The sequence below is a fragment of the Bufo gargarizans genome, chromosome 4 (assembly GCF_014858855.1).
Source record: "Bufo gargarizans isolate SCDJY-AF-19 chromosome 4, ASM1485885v1, whole genome shotgun sequence".
In the NCBI taxonomy this organism is placed as follows: domain Eukaryota; kingdom Metazoa; phylum Chordata; class Amphibia; order Anura; family Bufonidae; genus Bufo; species Bufo gargarizans.
This window is the reverse complement of record NC_058083.1, coordinates 37,464,631-37,476,878: the sequence shown is the minus strand read 5'-3', so window position 1 is coordinate 37,476,878 and position 12,248 is coordinate 37,464,631. Positions and strand designations below refer to the sequence as shown.

The window sequence follows — 12,248 nt, the reverse complement described above, 5'->3', positions numbered from 1 at the left end:
AGACTCACACTACCTCAGACTACCAGGAAGGAGCTAAGCCCCAGGGGTTGAGCCAGCCCCCACCTAGTGACTGTATCCAGTCCACGAGTTAATTCTCAGTGCTCCAGCCAGAAATTGCATAAATTAAAAATATATCACAGCTTATACAAAACCACACATTAGAAAATGTAGCTTACACCAAGTGATAGTAACACAATTCTAATTTTAATACGTGGCCTCTAGGTCACTGCAGGTTGACGTTATAGATTTAAAACTGTGACCACTGTAGTACTACTGAACTACTCCTAGAACACAATCGTGAGGGGGTAAAATGTTAACACTTTTAAAAGGATCTGTTGGCTGTCATGTGTGGTGCAGTATAGAGCAAGGGTTGGCAGCCCCAGGCACGCCAACTGTTGTAGAACTATAAATTCCAGCATACTCCATTCACTTCAGTTGGAACAGCTATAATAGCCAAGCAAGGGTGTAATCGGTACAGCAAAAGTATGATGCGGTGTCATGACCGTGTTGCCAGGAAATACTCATCAGTAGGTAGTTGGCTCCAAAGATTGTCTTTATTCGGACTACTCCTGAATACTCCCTTCATCAGGTCCCAGTCATATTAAAAACGTACATACAATGTAGGGCAATTTAAAAGAGAAAACTCCTCCAAGGGGAGGTGTTGCAAACAGTCACTCAATGAATACAAGGAAATTCAAATAAAATAATTTCAAATCATCAATAATTTAAAATATGTAAACATTAAAGGCAACCTGTCACCTGGAAAACACATATTAAACCAACCACAGTACCTTAAAGTATTCCCCAGTGTGTTGCTTATCATAATTTTCTTTCCTCATTCTGTCTCCTCATATTTGTTAAAAATCGCAGTTTTAATGTCTGTTGGCGCCTTCTCCAAGTCAGGCTTCAAGTCAAGGGGGCAGCGGCCTCCTTGCTTCAAGGCACGATGAGCCCGCCCCTTACCCCTCCTCTCTACATTGTGATGGACATCTTGCTGTGATGCTGGGAACATGCCCTTCTCGCGCATGCGCCGTGTGCTGCATGTTACAGCGTGATCCCGGCACCGGCTCCCTCACTCACCGCCTTCAATTTGCAGACTGCGTATGCGCCGTTCAGTTCCATTGCGCTTTCGCCCGGACGCCGCAGTGATAGTGATGGGTGTCTTAACATGTTCTCCCTCACCTGCAGCAGGATCTGAGACTCTTTAGTTGCTGGTCACCCCGCTGACTGTAACAATGTAGCTCCAAAGATTATGTAGAGAGGAGGGGTAAGGGGCGGGCTCATCGTGCCTTGAAGCAAGGAGGCCGCTGCCCCCTTGACTTCAAGCCTGACTTGGAGAAGGCGCCAACAGACATTAAAACTGTGATTTTAACAAATATGAGGAGACAGAATGAGGAAAGAAAATCATGATTAGCAACACACTGGGGGATACTTTAAGGTACTGTGGTTAGTTTAATATGTGTTTTCCAGGAGACAGATTATCTTTAATATAATCATAAGAAGGCGTGTTAGAGGCTATGTACACCTTTGGAGGCAGTTTTTGCTAAAATTATACAATTGGCTTTTATTAAAAATATTGAGCCATTTTGTCACAAAGGGTTAATTGTTTTTTCTAAGGGTCCATTCACACATTCGTATTTCTCTGTTTCATTCATTCGTTTCAATGGGGCCGCAAAAGATGTGGACAGGACACCGTGTGCTGTCCACATCTGTAGTTCCGTTCTGCGGCCCTGCAAAAAAGATAGAGCATGTCCTATTCTTGTCCACAATCGCAGACAATAATAGGCATTTTTTATTATAAGGCAATTTGTGGACTGCAAAAAACTTAATGGACCCTAACTATGTGACTGGTACTTTCATGTTGTGGTGGTCATCTAATAAACCTTATCTCTAAACTACTAAGAGGTCATAAACACTTATTTAAGCCACATTCTTATCAGTACTTTTTTCTCCGGCCAAAAATCCTGAACACTTGCCGCAAGGCCGGATCCGGAATGAATGCCCATTGAAAGGCATTGATCCGGATCCGGCCTTAAGCTAAACGTCGTTTCGGCGCATTCCCGGATCCGACGTTTAGCTTTTTCTCAATGGTTACCATGGCTGCCGGGACGCTAAAGTCCTATTTGCCATGGTAAGGTGTAGCGGGGAGCGGGGGAGCAGCATACTTACCGTCCGTGCGGCTCCCGGGGCGCTTCAGAGTGACGTCAGGGCGCCCCACGCGCATGGATCACGTGATCGCATGGCACGTCATCCATGTGCCTGGGGCGCTCTGACGTCATTCTGGAGCGCCTCGGGAGCCGCACGTCCTGGCTGCCATAGTAACACTGAAAGCATTTTGAAGATGGATCCGTCTTCAAATGCTTTCAGTTCACTTGCGTTTTTCCGGATCCGGCGTGTAATTCCGGCAAATGGAGTACACGCCGGATCCAGACAACGCAAGTGTGAAAGAGGCCTAAGCTAGTTCTACTTTACACTAGTTTAATAAATCTCCCCCACTGTGTTGAGGGAATGATGCCTTGATCTTGTTGCAGTGAGTGTTCATCCAGCACCTTAATTGTTGAGATGTTCTGTACTGTATTCTGCACAGACATTTTAGAAGGTATGTTACATGGTCCGAGCCACAATTCAAAAACAATGTGATGTTAAAAGTTTCACCTGTGGTTGCTTATTTGAAGAATTTCCTGCTGTGCTGTATATTTCTTCAACATAAGCTTTTCTTGGTGTTCAAACAAAAAAAATAAAAAATATATACTAACTATTTTGGGGAACTGACTTATTGGGGAACTGCCTAATTCCACTGAAGAAGCCAGTCATCTGGTGAAACATGTCGGGGGGCAGACTTAGATTTTAAATCAGCGATCCACTCCACTGTTTGTTAGCTAGTAGTAGTCCGGCTGGCCTACATATCAAAGCTAGAGTAGTTTAGCAGTTAGATACGGTATCAAAACCGTGACTAATCTGACCGCTGTGTTCACCATCAAAGGGATAGATACCGATTTGTCAGCACATGGCATGCTCAATGTGCTGAGTTTATAGTGAGATGAGTGCTTGAAGCTCCCACAACCCAGTCCAATTGATGGTGTCACCACAAGCGGCATGAATGCAGCAAACTGCCTGTAATTGTTAGGGGTGACAGTTAGTGCACGTTCTGCCCCTTGATCAATTGGTCATTTATTGACTGTACAGTGGAGTGGCTACTGTATTTTTAACCATTTTCTTTCCTTGGTTCATTAAGTAAAATTAAAATAAAGGCATTAAGTATACGTTTTTTAACTTGACTAATAAAAGTGAAGTATTAAGTTTCAAAAGTGAAGTATTAGGTTCAACGCCTACCTAGGCATTTGTAAATAAATTATTTGATAAACCTTACCCAGGGTATGTCCCAAATATAAATATGACTTATAGAAGGATTACTTACTTCATGTGTTAACTAAGGGTCAGCAGGGTTTTGAGAGTTTTGAAAGTTATACAGGGAAAGTTCGGGAGGACCCTAGCTAGATGGGAATCTTGAAAGGCTATCTGCACCTTTAGGGGCAATTGTTTTTATTATTATTATTATTTATTTTTTACTAGATGCTCAAGTAGCAGGATCTAAATTTTCATCTCTGTTTCATCGGCCAGCTCACCATTACAGGCTCCTTATCTTTGACTTAATTTTTATTTTTTTATAGCTCAATTCTTATCTTACTGATTTTCAATAATCTGTTTTTAACATGACTGGACCTGAGGAAGGGAGCATTCCGTCCCCGTAACACATAGCCCGAATAAAGACAATCTTTAAAGCCAACTCGCTGATGATAAATATTGTGTTCTTTTCTTCCGGCACATGATGATAAATATTTCCTGGCAGCGCGGTCACAACACTCGATCATCCTATTGCTGTACCGATTTCACCCACCCCTGTGCTTCGCATGTGGATCCGGGGGCAAGCAGCAACCATATACTGATTCCCTGCCACACACATCATCCCATACTGAAATGTATTACACTAGGAGCTTTGTGTTTCTCTCTAAGCAAGCGTGTATCCTAAGGGTCATAAGAGTTCATCAGTTGGAGTTCAGGATATTATAGAATTCTAGTCGGGAGGATCTCCTGTGTGGTGTAGTATAGAGGATCAGTCGGCTCTGCTGTGTGGTGTAGTATAGAGGATCTGTCAGCTCTCCTGTGTGTTGTAGTATACAGGATCTGTCAGTTCTCCTGTGTGGTGTAGTATAGAGGATCTGTCAGCTCTCCTGTGTGGTGTAGTATAGAGGATCTGTCAGCTTTCCTGTGTGGTGTAGTATAGAGGATCTGTCGGCACTCCTGTGTGGTGTAGTATAGAGGATCTGTTAGCTCTCCTGTGTGGTGTAGTATACAGGATCTGTCAGCTCTCCTGTGTGGTGTAGTATAGAGGATCTGTCAGCTCTCCTGTGTGGTGTAGTATAGAGGATCTGTCAGCTCTGCTGTGTGGTGTAGTATAGAGGATCTGTCAGCTCTCCTGTGCGGTGTAGTATAGAGGATCTGTCGGCTCTGCTGTGTGGTGTAGTATAGAGGATCTGTCAGCTCTCCTGTGTGGTGTAGTATAGAGGATCTGTCAGCTCTCCTGTGTGGTGTAGTATAGAGGATCTGTCGGCTCTCCTGTGTGGTGTAGTATAGAGGATCTGTCGGCTCTCCTGTGTGGTGTAGTATAGAGGATCTGTCAGCTCTCCTGTGTGGTGTAGTATAGAGGATCTGTCAGCTCTCCTGTGTGGTGTAGTACAGAGGATCTGTCAGCTCTCCTGTGTGGTGTAGTATAGAGGATCTGTCGGCTCTCCTGTGTGGTGTAGTATAGAGGATCTGTTGGCTCTCCTGTGTGGTGTAGTATAGAGGATCTGTCAGCTCTCCTGTGTGGTGTAGTATAGAGGATCTGTCGGCTCTCCTGTGTGGTGTAGTATAGAGGATCTGTCAGCTCTCCTGTGTGGTGTAGTATAGAGGATCTGTCAGCTGTCCTGTGTGGTGTAGTATAGAGGATCTGTCAGCTGTCCTGTGTGGTGTAGTATAGGGGATCTGTCAGCTCTCCTGTGTGGTGTAGTATAGAGGATCTGTCAGCTCTCCTGTGTAGTGTAGTACAGAGGATCTGTCAGCTCTCCTGTGTGGTGTAGTATAGAGGATCTGTCGGCTCTCCTGTGTGGTGTAGTATAGAGGATCTGTCAGCTCTCCTGTGTGGTGTAGTATAGAGGATCTGTCGGCTCTCCTGTGTGGTATAGTATAGAGGATCTGTCAGCTCTCCTGTGTGGTGTAGTATAGAGGATCTGTCAGCTCTCCTGTGTGGTGTAGTATAGAGGATCTGTTGGCTCTCCTGTGTGGTGTGGTATAGAGGATCTGTCGGCTCTCCTGTGTGGTGTAGTATAGAGGATCTGTCAGCTGTCCTGTGTGGTGTAGTATAGAGGATCTGTCAGCTGTCCTGTGTGGTGTAGTATAGGGGATCTGTCAGCTCTCCTGTGTGGTGTAGTATAGAGGATCTGTCAGCTCTCCTGTGTGGTGTAGTATACAGGATCTGTCAGCTCTCCTGTGTGGTGTAGTGTAGAGGATCTGTCAGCTCTCCTGTGTGGTGTAGTATAGAGGATCTGTCAGCTCTCCTGTGTGGTGTAGTATAGAGGATCTGTCAGCTCTCCTGTGTGGTGTAGTGTAGAGGATCTGTTGGTTCTCCTGTGCAGTGTAGTATAGAGGATCTGTCGGCTCTCCTGTGCGGTGTAGTATAGAGGATCTGTCGGCTCTCCTGTGTGGTGTAGTATAGAGGATCTGTCAGCTGTCCTGTGTGGTGTAGTATAGAGGATCTGTCAGCTGTCCTGTGTGGTGTAGTATAGGGGATCTGTCAGCTCTCCTGTGTGGTGTAGTATAGAGGATCTGTCAGCTCTCCTGTGTGGTGTAGTATACAGGATCTGTCAGCTCTCCTGTGTGGTGTGGTGTAGAGGATCTGTCAGCTCTCCTGTGTGGTGTAGTATAGAGGATCTGTCAGCTCTCCTGTGTGGTGTAGTATAGAGGATCTGTCAGCTCTCCTGTGTGGTGTAGTGTAGAGGATCTGTTGGTTCTCCTGTGCGGTGTAGTATAGAGGATCTGTCGGCTCACCTGTGCGGTGTAGTATAGAGGATCTGTCGGCTCTCCTGTGTGGTGTAGTATAGAGGATCTGTCGGCTCTCCTGTGTGGTGTAGTATAGAGGATCTGTTGGCTCACCTATGTGGTGTAATATAGAGGATCTCCTGGCTCTCCTGTGTGGTGTAGTATTGAGGATCTGTCAGCTCTCCTGTGTGGTGTAGTATAGAGGATCTGTCGGCTCTCCTATGTGGTGTAATATAGAGGATCTCCTGGCTCTCCTGTGTGGTGTAGTATAGATGATCTGTCAGCTCCCCTTTGTGGTGTCGTATAGAGGATCTGTCAGCTCTCCTGTGTGGTATGATATAGAAGATCTGTCAGATCTCCTGTGTTGTGTAGTATTGAAAATCTGTCAGTTTTCCTGACGTGTTTTAGTAAATACTTATGTGTCATAAAATATATATTTTTTTTTTACAGAACTGGGTGTTACTTTCCTGTTATCTGACATATGTCCCTCTATACACTGACACTTTGTAATCAGAACTGACAGTTTAAGATGCTGTAGTGTGCTAAATGTAATCTAGAGTAATGTCACCAATACAATATATAAAGCTGTACATTCCTATTAACAGGCTTTCCTGTTCGTCCTTGGCAGCACACACCAAAGGGTTAAGTCCCCTAGGTACAACCAGAATAGAGACCAATTAGCAAGCAATAGATTGATTAATTACATAGTACCTCCCAGTATAAAGCACCACAGAGCACACAGAGCCATGTATTTTATTTTCTCTAGGCACTTGAAGAGACCACAACTCCCACAGTCATCCCCTGCCAGGAGTGATACTTTTAGTCCCTCACCCTGAAGATGGACGCGAGAGTGTTTTCCCCAGTGCAGTCGGCAGCACCTCGCTCCATTCTCTGCTTGCCTCCCTCTGCAGAGTGTGGGTTGAGGTTGAGGCAGCAGAGACGCGCGCTATAGGGGAGGCGCACGCGCGAGATGATACTGGGGAATCGCGACGTCTCGCGCATGCGCACTCCGCTGGCGCGTCCCGGAAGTATTCAACTCCGTGGTACCGTTACTATGGGCGCTCGCCAGGACGCTACTCCCACTGCTTGCCGAGGTAAGTAAGGAGAGCGTTTGGGGATAACATGCTTGGCAGGATCTGGCATAGGTTTGATACGGCTGTCCCTTCCTCTGTGCACACTCTTCGGTGGTGTTGGGGTGAAGGAATGATTTTTACTGATACTCTTTATCTATTATTAGATGTCTGCCTCCCCAGAGGAATCTCTTAAGAGAAAAAGAAAATCCAGACACCGCTCCTGCAGGAATTGTGAACAACCTATGCCAGATGATGCTTTTTCTGATCTGTGTCAGGGCTGCACCTCTGTTCATTCTGAGTCTCCTCCCTCCCAGAATAATGACTTTCTGCACTGGTTTAAGGAGCAGCTATCGTCTGTTTTTAATGAAATCAGAACCTCCAATAAAAAAAACAAAAAATCGCAGGAAACCTCGGAACCTCAGTTTGCCTTATCCTCTGACAGTTCCTTGTCTGAAGGAGAGATAGACTCAGATTCTGAGGATATGGAGGACACTATGCTGTTCCATAAGGAGAACCTAGGGGATCTTATCAAAGCAGTCAAGCTTACTATTGAATCCAGTAGAGATATTTCTAATAAGTCAAAATGTGACAAGCTGTTTTACTTTTCTAAATCAGGATGCAAAGCTTTTCCAGGGCACCCGCTGCTCAAATGAGTGGCTAAAGCAGGATTGGGATAAACCGGATAAGAAACCGGATCCCAGTTCCAGATTCAAACATACATATAATTTAGCGGACGACACATGTAAAGATTGGTTGTCAGTCCCTAAAGTAGACCTTCCAGTGGCCAGATTGTCAAGGAGGGCGCTTTTTCCATCTGAGGAGACTTCCTTGATCAAGGATCCAGTAGACAAGAAGGCGGAGTCTTTTTTGAAAAAAGCATATGCGTCCACTTCTTCTTCTTGTGTACCGGCCTTAGCCTCTGTGCCAGTGGCAAGATCTCTGCGGATCTGGCTGTCCCAATTATCTCATGACCTGGAAGATGGGGTTCCAAGGGAAGAGATTTTAAAAAATATCCCGGTTATGAAGCATGCTTCTGAATTCTTGTGTGATTCGCCATTGGATTCATTAAAATTTGCATCACGTTCTTTGGCTCTCACTAATGCCGCCAGAAGGGCCATATGGATTAAGCAGTGGTCAGGTGACCTCTTGTCAAGGTTCCACTTTTGTAATCTTCCATTCCAGCCCACGTCCTTGTTTGGCCCTCAGTTGGAAAAAATTCTGGAGTCATTAAATGACAGCAAAACTGCTAAATTCCCGGAAACAAGAAGGAAGCCTTCCAGATCTTTTCGTTTCCAGAGAAGAAGATCTCCTAGAATTCGGAACAAACAGCAGTTTGACAGACAAAGAAGATTCCGTAACAACAGACAGGAGAGACCTGACTTCAGGAAAAAAGATAAGAAGCCCGCAGAACAATGACGCCAGGCCTCAGCCCCGGGTAGGAGCAAGATTAAAAGAATTCACCGCAGCATGGGAAAACACATCGAACGACACCTGGGTCATTTCCACTATCCGGAGAGGTTATGTCCTGGAATTTTCAAAAATCCCTCCAGACCGGTTTCTTTTAAACCAGACAAATCCAGTGATCCTTCAACTGTTAGAAGAATTCACAGAGAAGGCGGCATTGGAGCCAGTGCCTTATATGGAAGCGGGCAAAGGCGTCTATTCCAAGGTTTTCCCGGTACCCAAACCAGGGAACAAGTGGAGGCTAGTAGTGGATCTAACGTACCTAAACAAGTATATTGCCAAGAAGAGATTCAGAATGGAGTCAATCCGATCGGTGATATCGCTATTAGAGGAGAACAGCTACATGGCATCAGTAGATCTCCAAGATGCATATTTACACATTCCAATCCTTCCCAAGCATCGGAAGTATTTAAGAATAGCGATTCGAACTCAACACAGAACATCGCATCTTCAGTTCACCTGTTTACCCTTCGGGATATCATCAGCACCCAGGGTGTTCTCAAAAGTAGCAGTAATCCTGACGGAAGCATTGCACCTCAAAGGCATATGTTGCATACCGTATCTAGACGACTGGCTTCTGATAGCGAAGTCTGCGGCTCAACTATCAACAGATTTGAAAGAGGCTCTACTACAGCTCCAGAATCATGGGTTTCTGGTAAATCACAAAAAATCTCAACTTGTTCCTTCTCAGGAGATAAAGTTTCTGGGATTCATTCTGAATTCAAAGAAGATGAATGTCAGGTTATCCGCAGAAAGGATAATAGCTATCCAGAAACAGGCCTCACACCTGATCTCTGCCCCCAGAGTAACATTTTGGCAGGCCATGTCTCTACTGGGTCGGTTAACTTCCTCAGTGGATGCAGTTCCATGGGCAAGAGCTCACTTCAGAGAGCTACAACATACCATCCTCACAGCAAGGAACAAGAGTTATCACTCCCTGGACAGGAAGTTTGTGATACCAGTATCGACGCGTCATCATCTCAGGTGGTGGATGTCACCCAAACGCCTTCAACAAGGCAGAAGTCTGCAATCTCAAAGCCAGATTCACCTCACTACGGATGCCTCCTCCTGGGGTTGGGGGTGCCCATGTCGACAGTCTGTGGGTGCAGAGGAAGTGGAACACAGCAGATTCCAAAAGGTCCTCCAACTGGAGGGAGCTAAAGGCGGTACGCCTAGCCTTAATTCATTTCCAGAATCATCTGAAGAGCCGCAGTGTCCTAATCCGGTCAGACAACATCTCCACGGTGTACTACATAAATAAGCAGGGAGGGACGAGAAACAGCAGTCTCTCCAGGGAATGCAGTCTTCTGATGGCTTGGGCCGAAGTATGGACCCAAGAGATAACAGCAGTCCACGTAAAGGGTGCATTGAATGTCATGGCCGACCTACTCAGTCGCAAGAAGATGCTCCCGGGAGAATGGAGTCTCAATCTGGCGGTGTTTGCAGAGATCGAGAATCGGTGGGGAGAACCTCGTATGGATGTAATGGCAACGGAACAGAACAGGAAGACCCAAATATTCTGTTCCATTTACCGCTCCACGCAAGCATTTGCGATCGACGGTTTATCAGTCAGTTGGAAAGAAGGTCTGATTTACGTCTTTCCTACAGTTCCAATGATCTCAAAGGTACTCAAGAAGATTCAGCAGGACCAAGCAGAAGCAATTGTGGTCCTACCTTATTGGCCACGAAGAACGTGGTTTTCCCTACCTCTCCGTCTATCCAGAGGGAGGATTTGGAAGATTCCACCCAGACGGGATCTCCTCAGTCAGAACGGGTTTCTTCATCCGAACCCCAACAACCTCAAGTTATCGGTTTGGAGACTGAGCGGGATTCTTTAATTCACCTAGGTCTTCCCACGGAAGTGATCAATACTCTCCTAGCTGCTCGAAAACCAGCTACAGTTAAGGTTTACAACCGAGTTTGGCACATCTTTAAGACATGGTGCCAAAGCAACTCAGAAAACCCAGAATCCCTAAATGCGATCATTCACTTTCTTCATGAAGGCTTCAAAAAAGGTCTGAAAACGAATACATTGAAGGTTCACTTTACTGCAATAAATGCACAGCAACAAGGAAAGTTTTCAAATAATCCATTAATCCGCACTTTCTTCAAAGCCTTGAAGAATATTAATCCTTCCTTCCATTCTCCAATTCCATCCTGGGATCTGTCTGTGGTATTGTCCGCTTTGTGTAAACCTCCATTCGAGCCGCTTGAAGAAGCTTCCATAAAACACTTGTCTGGGAAAGCCTTGTTCCTAGTAGCAATCACATCAGCAAGACGTATAAGTGATCTACAAGCCCTATCCTGTAGGGAACCATATTTCAGAGACCTAGGCCACTCCGTGGTTCTACGCACAATGCCAGGTTTCTTGCCCAAGGTTGCTTCAACTACCAACATTAACCAGGAGATATCGCTCCCAGTAATCCAGTCTGACGCTCAAGACCAGGATCAAACTCATCTCCTGGATGTCAGAAGAGTTCTTCTGTTCTACCTACAAGTCACTTCATCATTCAGAGAATGTGAAAGCCTCTTTTTGCAGCATCAGGGCCCTAATAAGGGTAAAAGGGCCAGTAAAGCAACTTTAGCGAGGTGGATCAAACAAACTATAGAGTTGGCCTACTCAATGGCTGAGTTACAGTGTCCATTGTTATTAAAGGCCCATTCAACAAGGTCTACAGCTTCGTCCTGGGCTGAACTGGCACAAGTCCCATTGGAACAAATCTGCAGAGCCGCAACATGGTCTACATCATCAACCTTCATTAAACATTACAGGCTAGACATTCAGGCAGCAGAAGAGGCTTCTTTTGGCAAACGAGTGCTACAGTTGGCAGCCAGTGCTCCCTCCCTTTGAGTACTGCTTAAAAATCCCTTTGGTGTGTGCTGCCAAGGACGAACAGGAAAGCGAAAATTTACTTACCGAAATTTTTGTTTCCTGGAGTCCGTAGGCAGCACAATATGCCCACCCTTAATAAATTATTGCTGCATACAATACATGGCTCTGTGTGCTCTGTGGTGCTTTATACTGGGAGGTACTATGTAATTAATCAATCTATTGCTTGCTAATTGGTCTCTATTCTGGTTGTACCTAGGGGACTTAACCCTTTGGTGTGTGCTGCCTACGGACTCCAGGAAACAAAAATTTCGGTAAGTAAATTTTCGCTATAACCACCACTTCACATTAGTCACCACTAGATGGTGCTGGTGCATTCCCATATAAAAGTGACAGGCTTGACTTAGGAGAATAGTAAGAGAAGTGTGGTGTGTTCAGATGTGATGAGAGATGTTATGAGGAACTGTGCAGTTTGGAGAGTCAGATGAAAGTCCACCCTGTAGCTACCACTTTAACCCCCTTGGTAGTGGCCAGGCTGAGGTAGCTTGAAGGAGGAATCATCAGAAGCTACCCAGCACAGACCAGAGTAGACTTGAATATAGAGGAAGTCTAGTGGAGATAGCAACAGTCTCTAGCTTATGGACTCCATAGCACCCAGTGACTTGGAGAAGCCTCAAGCAACTGGACACACCATTACAACTAAGCACAAAGTTGTGTTTTACCACATTCCTCTATGGACCGTGTGGAACTGTTTCTGTTGGCAACCAATACAAAGAATGGTGCAGAAGTTGTATGCCTGTTAG

The 12,248-nt window shown here is 45.4% G+C and overlaps 1 protein-coding gene across 2 annotated transcripts in view; it reads right to left on the bottom strand.

The window, feature by feature from the left end:
• LOC122934192 (cytochrome P450 2C5-like) overlaps positions 1 to 12,248 on the bottom strand; it is an 83,111-nt gene that overhangs the window by 5,404 nt on the left and 65,459 nt on the right. The gene's annotated exons all lie outside the window — the stretch shown is intronic.